At 51.6% G+C, this 12,642-nt stretch overlaps 2 long non-coding RNA genes across 2 annotated transcripts; one reads left to right on the top strand and one right to left on the bottom strand.

The window, feature by feature from the left end:
• Nucleotides 1-2,037: 2,037 nt before the first annotated feature.
• LOC112580865 lies at nt 2,038-11,170 on the bottom strand. The gene is made up of 3 exons (XR_003105186.3): nt 11,046-11,170; nt 2,433-2,626; nt 2,038-2,328 (listed from the first exon to the last, which is right to left on the bottom strand). It is a non-coding gene; the product is annotated as an uncharacterized LOC112580865 (long non-coding RNA).
• On the top strand, nt 4,821-6,292 carry LOC123330893. Its single transcript, XR_006547172.2, has 2 exons — nt 4,821-5,082; nt 5,836-6,292. It is a non-coding gene; the product is annotated as an uncharacterized LOC123330893 (long non-coding RNA).
• Nucleotides 11,171-12,642: the final 1,472 nt, after the last annotated feature.

Here is a 12,642-nt window from a genome sequence, read left to right as displayed (position 1 = left end):
GCTGAAAAAGACAGGGAGATCTGGGAGACCTCATCTGCAGTCTCCTAGTTTTAGAAGCAGCCACGTACGCTTTCGAGTGAATTCAACAAAGGTAGCTTGTATCCTAGAAAATATTTAAGGGCCATTCCCTCCACTCACTAGAGGAGGGTGAAGGTTGCAAGCTGACAAATAAACAAACCTTTGCAACTCAAAGTTTGAACTGCAGGCGCATTGGTAGAGATGGAATAATATGTCTGCAGAAGGTGGAAGTTGTCAAAGTTCTTGCATTGTGTGCATTCTAAAACGCTGCCTCTTCTTGAAGACGCACAAGCTACAAAGCTCAATTTACAAGGCAGACAATTTGCAACAACAAAAGGTAATTAATGCTGCCCAGGGAAAACTGAGATGCTGGATTGCTGTGCATTCTGGTATTAGTTTAAACTGGGTCCTTTAAAAAAAAAATTATTTCGGTGTGATTCTAAGCCTTTGGAATCACTGAAACAAGAATGGCTTCTAAAATATGGATGTGACAGTAACGTTTCCCATTTGAACTTGCGACAAAGCCACTCTGCTTCTCCCTCTGCCCATCTTTCTCTCTCTCTCCCTCCCATGTGTCCTGAAATGGAACCCTGCACAGGAGCAAAGACACCTATCTCTGACCTGTCTCTGATGGTCTACCATCTACACACGGCAGATTTATGGTCGATTTTTTGCCACATCTGAATTTGGACCTCCAGATTCCAACGCATAGATTCATCAGCTGCTAGGATTTAGCACAGGCATCTGCAGTTTCATTATTTGTATCTGCTTAACAGGAACAATTAGAGAACTGAGGAGTGAGGACGCCTGTTTGGGGACCGCTTCGGTATTGTACCCAGACCACACATTCCAGCCGGGTAGGAACACAGTAATGTAGAAAGCATTAGTGGATTTAACGCTCTGCATCGTGTTTGGGGAATCGAATTGTCGTTGTTTCTGGCAAGAACTCATACTTCAACTGATATCTATCAAACACCTTAATTAGCTCCAGTGGCGCTAGTGGTAAAGAATCCGCCTACTAATGCAGGAGATGGAAGAGACGTGGGTTCGATCCCTGGGTGGGGAAGATCCCCGGAGGAGGAAATGTCAACCCACTCCAGTATTCTTGCCTGGAGAATCCCACGGACAGAGGAAGCTGGTGGGCTATGGTCCATAGGGTCACAAAGAGTCCGGCACGACTGAAGCAACGTGGCCCGCACACACCTAAAGGCCCCCAACCCAGAAGCAAGCCAGATAGCAGGAGGAGACAAAGGCAGGAGCTGTGCAGGGGGGCCCGGGCCTCCCTGACTTCCCCCAGGGTCCCGTGGCCTCAGTTCGGGGGCTAGGATGCACAGGCCATGGTGCAAAGTCAGACCAGCCCTGGCTCTCACCGCCACGGCCACAGGGGACAAGCTGGAGGGTGTTTGGATGGTTTGACGGGTGTACGCCACCAGGGTGGGAAGAGGCCACAGTGACACGCGCCGTTGCCGACGGTAACTGAAGTCTTTTCCTCAGCCAACCGTTCCACCTGGACTTCAGCACAAATTATTGTTTTCAATTACCACCTGTGTATTCCTTCCCATGCAACTTATTGATATAAAATTACAGCTACACCGGTATAAATAAGTTATGGTGCAGTTGTAAAATGGAAGAAATTTTGTTGTAGCAATTATGTTCAGCAAGATGACAAAATAAATTTCCAGAGCTGTGCCTGCAGTAACCTGGGGAATTTAAACCTCATAATTTCCATTCATTTCAGATAATTTGGAGTAATTTCTATATGTAATAACTTTGTAATGAAAAACACAGCGGTACTGAAGTGATTTTGCTCCGTTTTTTTTTTCTTCTATGGTATACATGGCACAAAATAAATGATAAAAATAATATTTCCTTTTTATATGTGTGTGTGTTGAGTAATTCCTTCAGCTAAAAAAAAAGAATCATAAACTAATACCCAGACTAAATCTCTGTCCGCAAAATGAAAAATAAATTGAGTTAAAGAAAGTGAAAAAGTATGAAAGGCTTTGGATGTTTTATTGTGACTTTATTGAATTGTCTTATTCCCAGGTTTCTTCCGATCTCTAAGGGTTACACTTCCTAAGTAAAGGGGTGAACGCAGGCCAGCCCCCAGGTTCCCAGGAGAGGGCCACAGGGAGACTCCCCCCGCCCCGCCCCCAAAAGCTGGAATATCCAGGCCCAGTGGCGATGTCGTTCCCGGAAACTGTTAGGAAAGACAGTCTCGTCCTGAGATGAGCTGGGCTGTTCTGAGTTGCTGCTTCCCATCAGGTCTTTAATAGCAACTTTCTCCGCAACTGGAGACAACTTATTAGGCTGAGCAGTGGTCACAAGAGGGCCTCGTTTAATTAAAGACGTGGCCAGAAGGCGCCGCTTCCCTGGTTGCCCCATGCCCTGCCCGACCTCTGAGTGACACTCACCAAGAATGCAGACGGCCCCCGAACGCCTGGCATGATCCCCCGGAAGCTCCCACTGCGTCGTTAGAGGTGACAGGAATTACAGCGGCTGCATCGCTCCTAGCGCCGTGCAGTTAGCCTCCAGCGCCCATCAAGGCTCTCCTCCACACGAAAAATGGAGCTGGTTCTGGATGAGTCATCGGCCCCTTAAACGCTGCCTGCCAGGAGAGAAGGCCAGACCTCTTGTCGGTGCCCAGGAGAGCTGTCTGCCACCTCCAACTCAAAGTTTCTCCCTCGGATCCTGCCGCTGTGTGCAGCTATGGGGGGCGGGGGGCAGACCTGGGGTCTTGGGCTGTGTACCAGGCACCCACGGGCTGGTTGGTCTGGAGAGAGGGGAGAGGACCTTCCTTCTCAGCTCAGTGACCTCCCTGGTCCGATGGGGCTCCTGAGCACCTGTGGGCTGACTGTCTGAGCAGAGGTGAGCACCGGCCCGGTCGCTGGCACCCAGCAGTCAGCCCACAGCATCACTCTGACTCACACATCGACATCACACATGGATGGGGTGGATGGGGGGCTTGCCACGCGCCGAGCACATCCGTGGCACCGAGACAGCCGTATGGTTCCTCATCCAGACAGACCTGAATTTGCTCTCCACCCCTGCTCCAAGGACTGTGCAGTGAAGCAGACACAGGATAGGACCACAGCGGCCTGTCACAGCCCACCGAAGGTTCCCACGGCCATGCCTCCCAAGTGCCATGGGAGCAAAGCAGGGGAGGGTCAGGGGTCCTAAACACCGAGTACAGAGTTCTTCCCAGACCCTCAAGGCCTGCTAGGTCAGAAACTCGAGAAGTTTATCTTATCTGATCCTGGGAAGAGAAGGACCTTCATCCCCAGGAAGTCCAAGGCCAGTCTCGAAGACACAGAGCAAGAATCACTGCCAGGTTGGTGTCTGGTACAACCATGCCAGCAGCCTCCGGCCAGATTGGATTCCCAGCCACACTGCAAGGCGGGCCCTGGAGGCCCCGCTGGGTGTGGAATTAAGTCAGCAAAGGAAAGTGAGTGCAGGCAGGACCAGGACCCAGGGAGAAAGAGGAAATGTAAAGAGGACCAAAGATGAGGTTAGTAGAGGAATCCCCCACACATACCCTGGGGAAACAGCAAAATTCAGAAAACATGACCACAGCTCTGAAACCAAATCATCTAGAAATGGGACGAAGGAGCAAAAATAATAAGGAAAATAATAAGCAAAAATAATAATAAGGTCTGGAGATGCTGAGTGTCATAAAGGACTCAGCAGAGGAAAGGGGCTTGACGTGCAGCACAAGAGAATGGGGGTAGACAGAGGGGTCTGCTGGTTAAAGTTTAGGTCAGACAAATCACTAATCCTGGCACAGATTGTTACAGAGTGCAGAGCCCAGTCCCTTCCCTGACTTGGGTTTGTGCCTTCCAGCAACCTCGCGCGATGCACAAGCTTCTTGATCCACACCTCCGAGAAGCACAGGGGTTGAGTCCCCACTACCCCTGCTGTTTGCTGGGAGACCTCAAGTGAGCTGCTTCCCTTCCCAGAGTCCCAGGTCCTCCTATCCCAGTCCTCCAGGACTCTCAGCAAGGATTACATCACATAATCTGTTTGAAAGCTTGGAGCATGGGACCTGGCCCATAGTAGGAATAGAGCAAATTATAGATATTATTATCATGGAGCCTTAAGCTGAGGTCAAGAGGAAACTCACATCCAACCCAACCTATGGTATACACTGGAGTATTTTGTTTCAGGAGTGAAAAGAGTAAAGTTTCCTGGACTTCATTCATGAGCATATTTATGTTGGTGAAGCACCTGCTATGTACTGGAGACCGTGTCTTTATCAGCACGCAGGCTGTCGCAAATCACTGGGCTCTGAGCTCCTCAAAGCAGATGGCAGGGTCTGCCTCCTCTCCTCGGACAGTGACAGACACATAGTGGCTTTGAATGAACGAGGCAGCAAGACCTAAAAATGCCTGCACGGGGGCCCTGAAAAAGTCAAGCGCACAGAACTACAGCTGAGAGATTCGCAGGCATCATCTCGGAGATGGGGACCAGAGGCTCACCATTCACTTCCTTCTGTTAATCTCCAGATTCCCCAGAGTCAACATTTACGTTTTTATAATCAGCGACAAGAAATTAAAAATTAAAAGTTGTGGCTCCTATATACTTTGTGTTAGGGAGCAGGAAGGGAGAAAAACTGACCACCTATGAAAAAAAGACTGGAAAGAGAGACAGAAATGACAACCACTATTGTGTTAGGAGGGCTTCCCTGGTGGCTCAGACGTTGAAGCGTCTGTCTGCAATTCAGGAGACCCGGGTTCAATCCCTGGGTTGGAAGGATCCCCTGGAGAAGGAAATGGCAATCCACTCCATTATTCTTGCCTGGAAAATCCCATGTACGGCGGAGCCTGGTAGGCTACTGTCCATGGGGTTGCAAAGAGTGGGACACGACTGAGTGAAGGGAAGATTGTGTTAGGATGATGGGATTAGCAGGGCTTTAAAAGGGGCTTCCTAGTAGCTCAGAAGGTAAGGAATCTGCCTACAATGCAGGACCCTGGGTTCAATCCTTGGGTTAGGAAGATCCCCTGGAGAAGAGAATGGAAACCCACTCCAGTATTCTAGCTTGGAGAATTCCATGGACAGACGAGGCTGGTGAGCTACAATCCATGGGATCACAAAGATTTGGACACTACTGAGTGACTAACAGCACTTTTATAAGAACTTATTATTTCAAACCTTCTAAAATGTCATAGAAGACCTACCTTGCATTTTTTGTAAAAGAATCAGGGGAGTAGTGACTGAACTCTGAAGAGCTCTGTGGTGGGGGGGCAGGGGGCGGTGCAGCATGCACCTGGCTTTGAGATGCAATGAACACTGTCCCACAGGGTACCATCCTGGGGTCAGGGGCCACTAAGGGATGAAGTTAGGTGGGACCCTTTTTAAAAAGTTGCCTTTCCCAGCTTCTTTCCCTTCTGTTTGGGGGCCTCCGTTGCCTGATGCCGCATGCCGGATTCTCCGAAGTCCAAAGGGGCAGGTGTTAAAAGCACTTCTCCCCACTGGCCAGGGATGCTAAGAAGCTGGGGTTGTCCCCTTCCCATCGGCGTCCGCTGCCTGGCTGGGCTCTGCGCAGGGTTTGTGCTAAGTGGGGCAGGGGGTGGAGGGGTACTCTTAAACACGCACAATTAAGAATGTCCTCTCGAAGCTTCCCCCTCCTTCCCACCTTCTGTCATCCGGGGAGATAATTCATTTATGCAGCTTTCACAGAAGACTGACATTTTCGACTTTTTTAGCAGAATAAATTTATAAGGTAAATTAGGGGGTGGGAGCCCTAGTGTCCTAGGCAGATTCAAACTGGTAATTACAGAGGGCCTAATTATGTATTCACCGTGGATCTTTCTGGAACAGGGAAGGCTACAGGGTGGCTCTTGTTCCTCCTGCAGAGGACAGTCTCCCCTGGAAGCTTCACAACCAGCGTTTGAGACGCTTTTGCTCCCAGCCCCAAGCCGTCGTGCGGAAGAGCTTCTGTGAGCTGTGCCCATGCCCTGGTATTTGCAGAGAAAATCCGGATCCTAGTCAGGCCGCCCAGATTTTCCCCAGAGATTGTGAGGTCAAGTATTCTTCAGATCAGGGTAGGGGGGCCTGACTTGCATAAAATAAAATAAAATTTTTTTAAACCGCAATTTTTAAAAAAAAACCCTGCTCTGCCACATCTTCCCGTGATTCCACTTCGAATTCGAGACTTACATCTACAGCCTGTGGTATCAAAATTACCATCCCAGCCATCTTCCCTGCTTGGCTGGGAGCTCCTTGGGAGTCGAAACTGTATCTTTTACTTCTCCGTCTCATTAAAACTCGGCTTGGGGTCTGGTCTCTCTATAATCACTTAATGAATAGAAAGGCCTAGAAAAGGGCACACATGGCTCTCGGAAGGGAAGGACCCTGGGCCTCCAAGTGGTGAACTGGATGAAGGCCAGCCTTTCTCAGGCATCCGAGCACGTGTGGTGTTTGGATGTATCTAAGCCTCTTAGTTGCAGAGCCCCCCTGTCTAGAGCCAGCTGCCCCTCATTTTCCAGAGCCCTCTCTGCTCCCCTGGTGTCTGATCATTCAATGGGTAAATATGGGCTGTGCCCTGTTATGGATTGAATTGTGTCCCCACCCACCCCAAATATGTTGAAATCCTAACACCTGTACCTGGGTATGTAACCTTATTTGGGAAGTGTCATTTTAGATATCACTAGTTAAGGCAACCTTACACTGGATTAGGGTGAACCCTTAATCCAACATGACTTGAGTCCTTATAAGAAAAGGAGAAGACGCACAGAAAGAAACACAGAGAAGGCAGGATGTCCATGGAGACAAAGATCAGTCCAGCAGCCATCTGAAACTAGAGCGGCAAGGAAGCATCGTCCCCTAGACCTTCGGCAGGGGCATGGCCCTGCTGACACCTTGATTTCAGACTTCTGCCTCCCCACCCAGAACGGTGAAACAGTAAACGTCTGCTGTTGTAAGTCCCCCAGTCTGTGACACTTTTGTCACGGTGGCCCTTGGAAGCTGGTACACGCTCCCGTCCTGTGCCAAGCCGGGATCGAGGCACGGAGAACAGAGCAGAAGCTGAGATGATGTACGGCAGGTCCCTCCTTCCATCCTGGACCCCCAGGTGTGCACCTCTGCTGACCTCTTATTCCCGCTTCGCACTTGCACAAACTTCAGACTCCCATTATAAAGGCAGAACTTGGGGAAGAGCAGAAAGTCAGTGGGGGAAATTCTAGGGGTGCAGAAGGGCCTTCCCATCAGCCCTCAGATCACAGCCCCCCAAGTAAACTCGCACCCAGCATCTCTACAAAGTTGAGTCTAAAACATGAGCCTGCTCCTCTGAAATCCTTCAGCCGCTTGAGGTGTTAGCTTGGTGTGTGGTCAGGTTTCATTTTCATTTGGGGGTTTAATAAACAAAGAATTTTAAAAAGTCAGAGACAACAGAGAACTAACTACTTTGCAGTGTAGCTGACGACCATGCAGGACTAAGGATATGGGTTTGGATAAGAGTTGGGTCTGTGGAGTTTTACTGAAAAGTATTTGGGGTGAGATAGAAGACCCACTGCCCTCTCCTCCCCCCACCACCCCCCACACTAGTGAATCATCCAAGCCAACAAGACCAGCCCAGCTCCTACACGTGCCAGATGGGAAAGAAAATAATTTTCTTCCCAGCACCGCCCCCCCTCACCTCCCATGGACCCCTCTTAGGAAAGCTTTAGCCTGGGCAGGACTGATCCGGATGGCTCTGCCACCTTCCAGCCTGTGTGTGCAGCCGTAGGGGAACCGATTGGAGAGTTCACACTTCTGAGAAGTGCTGGGTCCACGCCCAGACACAGGCGTCTGCAGCTTTGACCAAACACAGGCACGAATGACGTGGATGTAACAGGACTGTCTTCCTGTTAGGCTGTGAAGGAGTGGAAACACAGGGATGGGCTTCCAGAGAAGAAAAGACACAATCTGGGCCCCTACTATGCACCAAGCATGGGCTGGACTGTTGACATCTACCCTTCCAACATCCTTACCCACCAGTTGGATATCGCTTACTTTCCAGGAGGGAAAACCAAGTTCCACAGCCAGCCCAGTGCTCTAGGCAGGAGCTTCAGAGTTAGGACTCCCAGTCTGGTGATGTGGGTACCGTTCATTTCTACATCCTCACATTAGTCAGCCTCAGACAGGCTGTGATGCAGAAACAAAATAATCGCTAATGGTAAGAGCTTGACACAAGAAAGGCAGTGTCACTGATTTCCTATACTTTCACGTTAGCGGCCCTCCTGACTCGCTAAGCCGCTCCTGCTGGCCTCCAGGGCCATAGCAGGAGAAGAGGGGTATCAAAAAGGCCCACTGGCTCTTAAGTACCACAGCCCAGAAGGCACACGTGCCACTTTTACTCACAGCCCATTGGTCAGAGCGAGTCACGTGACCCAACACAACCTCAAGAGAGGCTGGGAAACGTGAACCAGCATCTGGAATGCTGCAGGGCTGTGCCTGTCAGTCACCATAACCAGAAATAGCATGAGCCTGAATAAAAGGGCAAATGGACCTTAACTGGAAATACCTCCACCAGTCAATTTGGGGAGCAGAAGTATGGCTCCACGAGAATAACAGAATGCCTGATTTGTTACATAACTGTACTTAGGATGCTTATTCTGAGCTTCCCCACACCCCTCCCCCCATCCTCTGATATTTACTGATGGCACTGCTTTTTTATCCATCTCTCACTGAGCTGCCCCCATCACACTGAAGACGTGAGGGCCTTCAGAGTCACACAGAGACCTTCATCACTGTGCAACTTCCCACTGGGAGCAAACAAACCTACAGGATGTAGAGGGGACTAGTCAGCTCCTGAGAAGAAGAGGCTCACGAGACACAGCCCCTCTGGTCCAGAACTGTGTTCGTCTGAGACGCTTGTCAAAAGAGACTTTCAAACTCTGGAAGGTGTGAGATAACTGTTGTCGTTGTTCAGTCTGAGAGTCATGTAAGTCTTTTTGCGACCCCACGGACTGCAGCACGCCAGGTTCCTGTGTCCTCCAGTATCTCCCAGGGTTTGTTCACGTCCACTGAGTTGGTGATGTTATCTAACCACCTCATCCTCTGCCGCCCCCTTCTCCTGCTTTCAATCTTTCCCAGCACCAGGGTCTTTTCCAATGAGTCAGTTCTTCACATCAGGTGGCCAAAGAATTGGGAGTTTCAGCTTCAGCATCAGTCGTTCCGATGAATATTCAGGGTAGGTGTGTAGGTTGATGTAAAACACCCAGGCTTCACTTCAAAACCCTCAAAATAGTGTTTGATGGATGGATTTAGATCAGAGAACTTTTCAACTGGGAGGAGCCAAGAGATGATGCGGTCCACCTACCTCAGAGGGAATCTGAGGCCGGGGAGGGGCTCACCCCCAGAGGGAGACCCCAAGCTCTGGGGGGTGCCCCCCGCCCCTGGCTCCCAGGCAGTGGCCGCAGCCCCAGAGGCCCCAAGTCCCCTTTCCAACTGTCAGTCAACACATGAGAAATGATCACCTAAGAAGCCACAGGACTTTGTGTCCCGTAAGCCTGACAACAGCTTAGGAAAGCTCACAAACCTCAGCCACCTCGGATGACAATGGGTGACAGGAAAATGAAGGGCGTGATGGGAACCTTCCATCTTCAGGGGAAGGAAGGGGCAACTCAACACAGGGCTTCCCTTTCCCTACGTCTCCCCGCATCCACCCCTGGGTGCCACCTGCGCCCTGCTTGAGGTCAGACAGGCAGTCCTCACCTGAGCAGGGTGTTGCCTTCAGGGAGGCCACCAGGTCCTAAAGAAGCAAGAACTGACTCAGGAGGGACAAGGGCATGGAGGTGGGGGGTGGGGCCCCACACTGAGCCCTGCTGATATCCGGGTCGGGGCAGGGGTCTTGCCTTGGCGCGCAGGCCACCCAGAGGCGAGCCTCTCCACTCTGCCATGTCCCTGAGGGTCATGAGGCCCAGCATCCCTCCGAGTGAGAAACGGAACCCCCAGACTGCCCCAGACTCGCCATCCTGACAGGTCGGAATGGACACCCCGAGAGCTGAAGGAATCCCAGGATGAGTGGCTGAGCCTCAGTTGGTGACAGATGGGGAAACTGAGGCCCACTGAAGCCGCATCCCCAGCCGGGCCACACCCTCCCTGCAAACCAAGCCCGGCCTTCCTTCCTGCACCCCTTTCCTCTCCCTGGGGTGGAGCAAGGGGCTCCGGCCCTGCTCCTGCGCCTTGGAAGCCCGTCCCCCTCACCGCCCCCCTCCTCAGGGGCTGGCTCCATCCTCCTGCCTCCAAACCTCTTAGCCCTGCTCCGGCGGTTGCCACCCCCACCCCTTCCCAGGCTTTAAGAATTTTCCCTCGGCCCAGATTAACTGCGGGCAGAGACCAGGGCTCACTTGCCTGCGTGTGGCCAGCCTTCCTTCCAAGGAGGCCCCTAGGATTAATGAAGGGAGCCGCGAGGGGAGGGGCAGCAGGTGGAGGCGAGGACGCGGGGCTCCAACACGCCAGCGGGGGCGGGGCCGGATGCGGGCCGGACGGGAGTGACTCAGCGCGGGGCTGCCCTCCCTGGAGGAGGAGGCAGTCTGCTCCCTCACCAAACACAGCACCCAACACCCCGCATGATCGCAGCTAAGAAAAAGAAGCGTACGAAGGAAAATCTTCTCGGTCATTTTTAATAAAAGTAAAAGAAAGAAAAAGAAGAAAGGGAGAGGGAGATTTAAAGGCAGAAAGAAGAAAAAAAAGAGGAAGGAAGGAAGGGAACTTCCCCGCCGGTCCAGTGGCTAAGACTCCAAGCTCCCAATGCAGGGGACCCAAGTTCAACCCCTGGTCAGGGAACCAGATCCCGCCTGCCACGACTAAGAGTTCGCGAGTCGCAAGTAGCGGTCTAGCAGACCACAGCAAAGACCAAAGAGCACCCGTGCTGCGACAAAGACCCAGTGCAGACAAATAAAAGTAAACACTTTTTTTTTTTTTTTTTAAGAAAAAGAAGGAGGGGATGGAGGAGAGGGGAGGAGAGGGGAGGGGAGGGGAGGGATGGGGAGAGGCCACACGGGGCCCCCTGGAGTTAGCTTCAGTTTTCCCCAAGGCTCACTCACCTCTTGGCCCAGGCTTACCAGATATAAACCACTCAGCTCCCCGCAGCAGGTCCTGTGAAGGGTTACCAGGGATGCAAACCTCCTCCGAGCTGTATCTGTGCAGCCAGGAGACAGTCTCCTCCTCTGGCCTCTGAAAAAAAGCCTCACTTCGTTTTTGTGTCATCTCAAAACAACAACAACAAAAACCATTTCCTGAGCCCCTGCTATGTATAAAGGCCTTTGACGTGAAGTACAAAGGTTGCTAGATAGGGACCAAACCGAATTCGTATCAGAGCTGATACTGCCTGGCAAGGGGACCTCGGACAAGGCACTTCTCCAGCATCTCAGTTCGCTCATCTGTAAAGCCGGAGTCCTAACCAGACCTCAGAGCCCCTGAGAACTCACCAAGCTAAAACAGGTGAACGTACTAAGCATCTGGGTACGGCAGGTCCTGTACACATACGTGGGCCTCAGATAAATAGCCAGTACCAAGCAGAACGAAGCAAGTTCCAAGTAGCTGAAGATGCGGGATGCTGTGCAAAAGGAAAGGCACGATATCTCTGCATAGGCAGATCAGGGAAGGCTTCCTGGTGTGGGGGGGGGGGGGGGGGGGGCGCTCCTTGCCTCCCTTTCAAGACTCAGCACAGTACCACTTCCTCCAGGAAGACTTCTGTGCCTGCTCAGCTGGGTCAGGCCGCTCTACAGGGCTTCCACCAGCCCCTGGGGCTTCTTCCCTCTCACTCCAACCCGCCTTGGGGTGTAAATCTCTGTAGGTCCATCGCTGCTGCTAAAGTGCATGGGGGGGCAGAGATGGTGTCTCCTTACCTCTGAGTCCCCAGAGTCTCATGTGAATGACACATCCTAGGTGTGGAGTAAACAGCTCCTGTATTGGGGGTTATAATTAAAACATGCTGTGATTTCCCCACACCTCTCCCAGGGGACCACCCCATTTCTCCAAGAAATGCAGATTCTTGAAAGAAGTGATCTACTCTTACTCAGTTGAGTTGCTGCCTCCCATCCCCTCCAGAAGCCACTCCATCAGCTTTGGCTCAGTCAGCTCCAGCCGGCTGCTCTTGACAAGGTCACCACTACCTCCATGCTGCTAAACCCAATGGTCACGCTCGGTCCACATGGTACCAGACCCCTCAGCAGCCTACAGTTCAGCCAACCACTCCCCGTTCTTCAGTGGGCTTCAGGAGGCCACGGGGCCCCAGTCTTTTTAAAACCCATTGCAGTAGTCAGCGGTCTTTTTTCTGGTCCCTCCCCATCTCTCCACCTCTGGACACAGAACAACCCCAGGGTTCATGTCTTGGACCTCTTCTCAATTCACTCACCGATTTGGTGACATCAACTTTACAAGTCCTTTCAAAGCTACATGACACTGACTCCCAAATTTATATCACCATCCCCTGCACTCTGACTCCATCCACCCAAACACCTGCTTGATCTCCTCACGGGGTCCCTAACAGGCACCTGACTCTTAAGCTCTCCAAAACCACGTCCTGAACGTCCTCCCCAAACCTGTCCCCTAACCGAGCAAATGGTTATAGCTCAGGCTAAAGTCCAGAGAGTCCATCCTGACCTCTCTCTTTCTCCCACACGTGACATCCACTCCGTC

The sequence above is a fragment of the Bubalus bubalis genome, chromosome 20, assembly GCF_019923935.1.
Source record: "Bubalus bubalis isolate 160015118507 breed Murrah chromosome 20, NDDB_SH_1, whole genome shotgun sequence".
NCBI lineage: Eukaryota > Metazoa > Chordata > Mammalia > Artiodactyla > Bovidae > Bubalus > Bubalus bubalis.
This window is presented reverse-complemented; position numbering and strand designations above follow the sequence as displayed.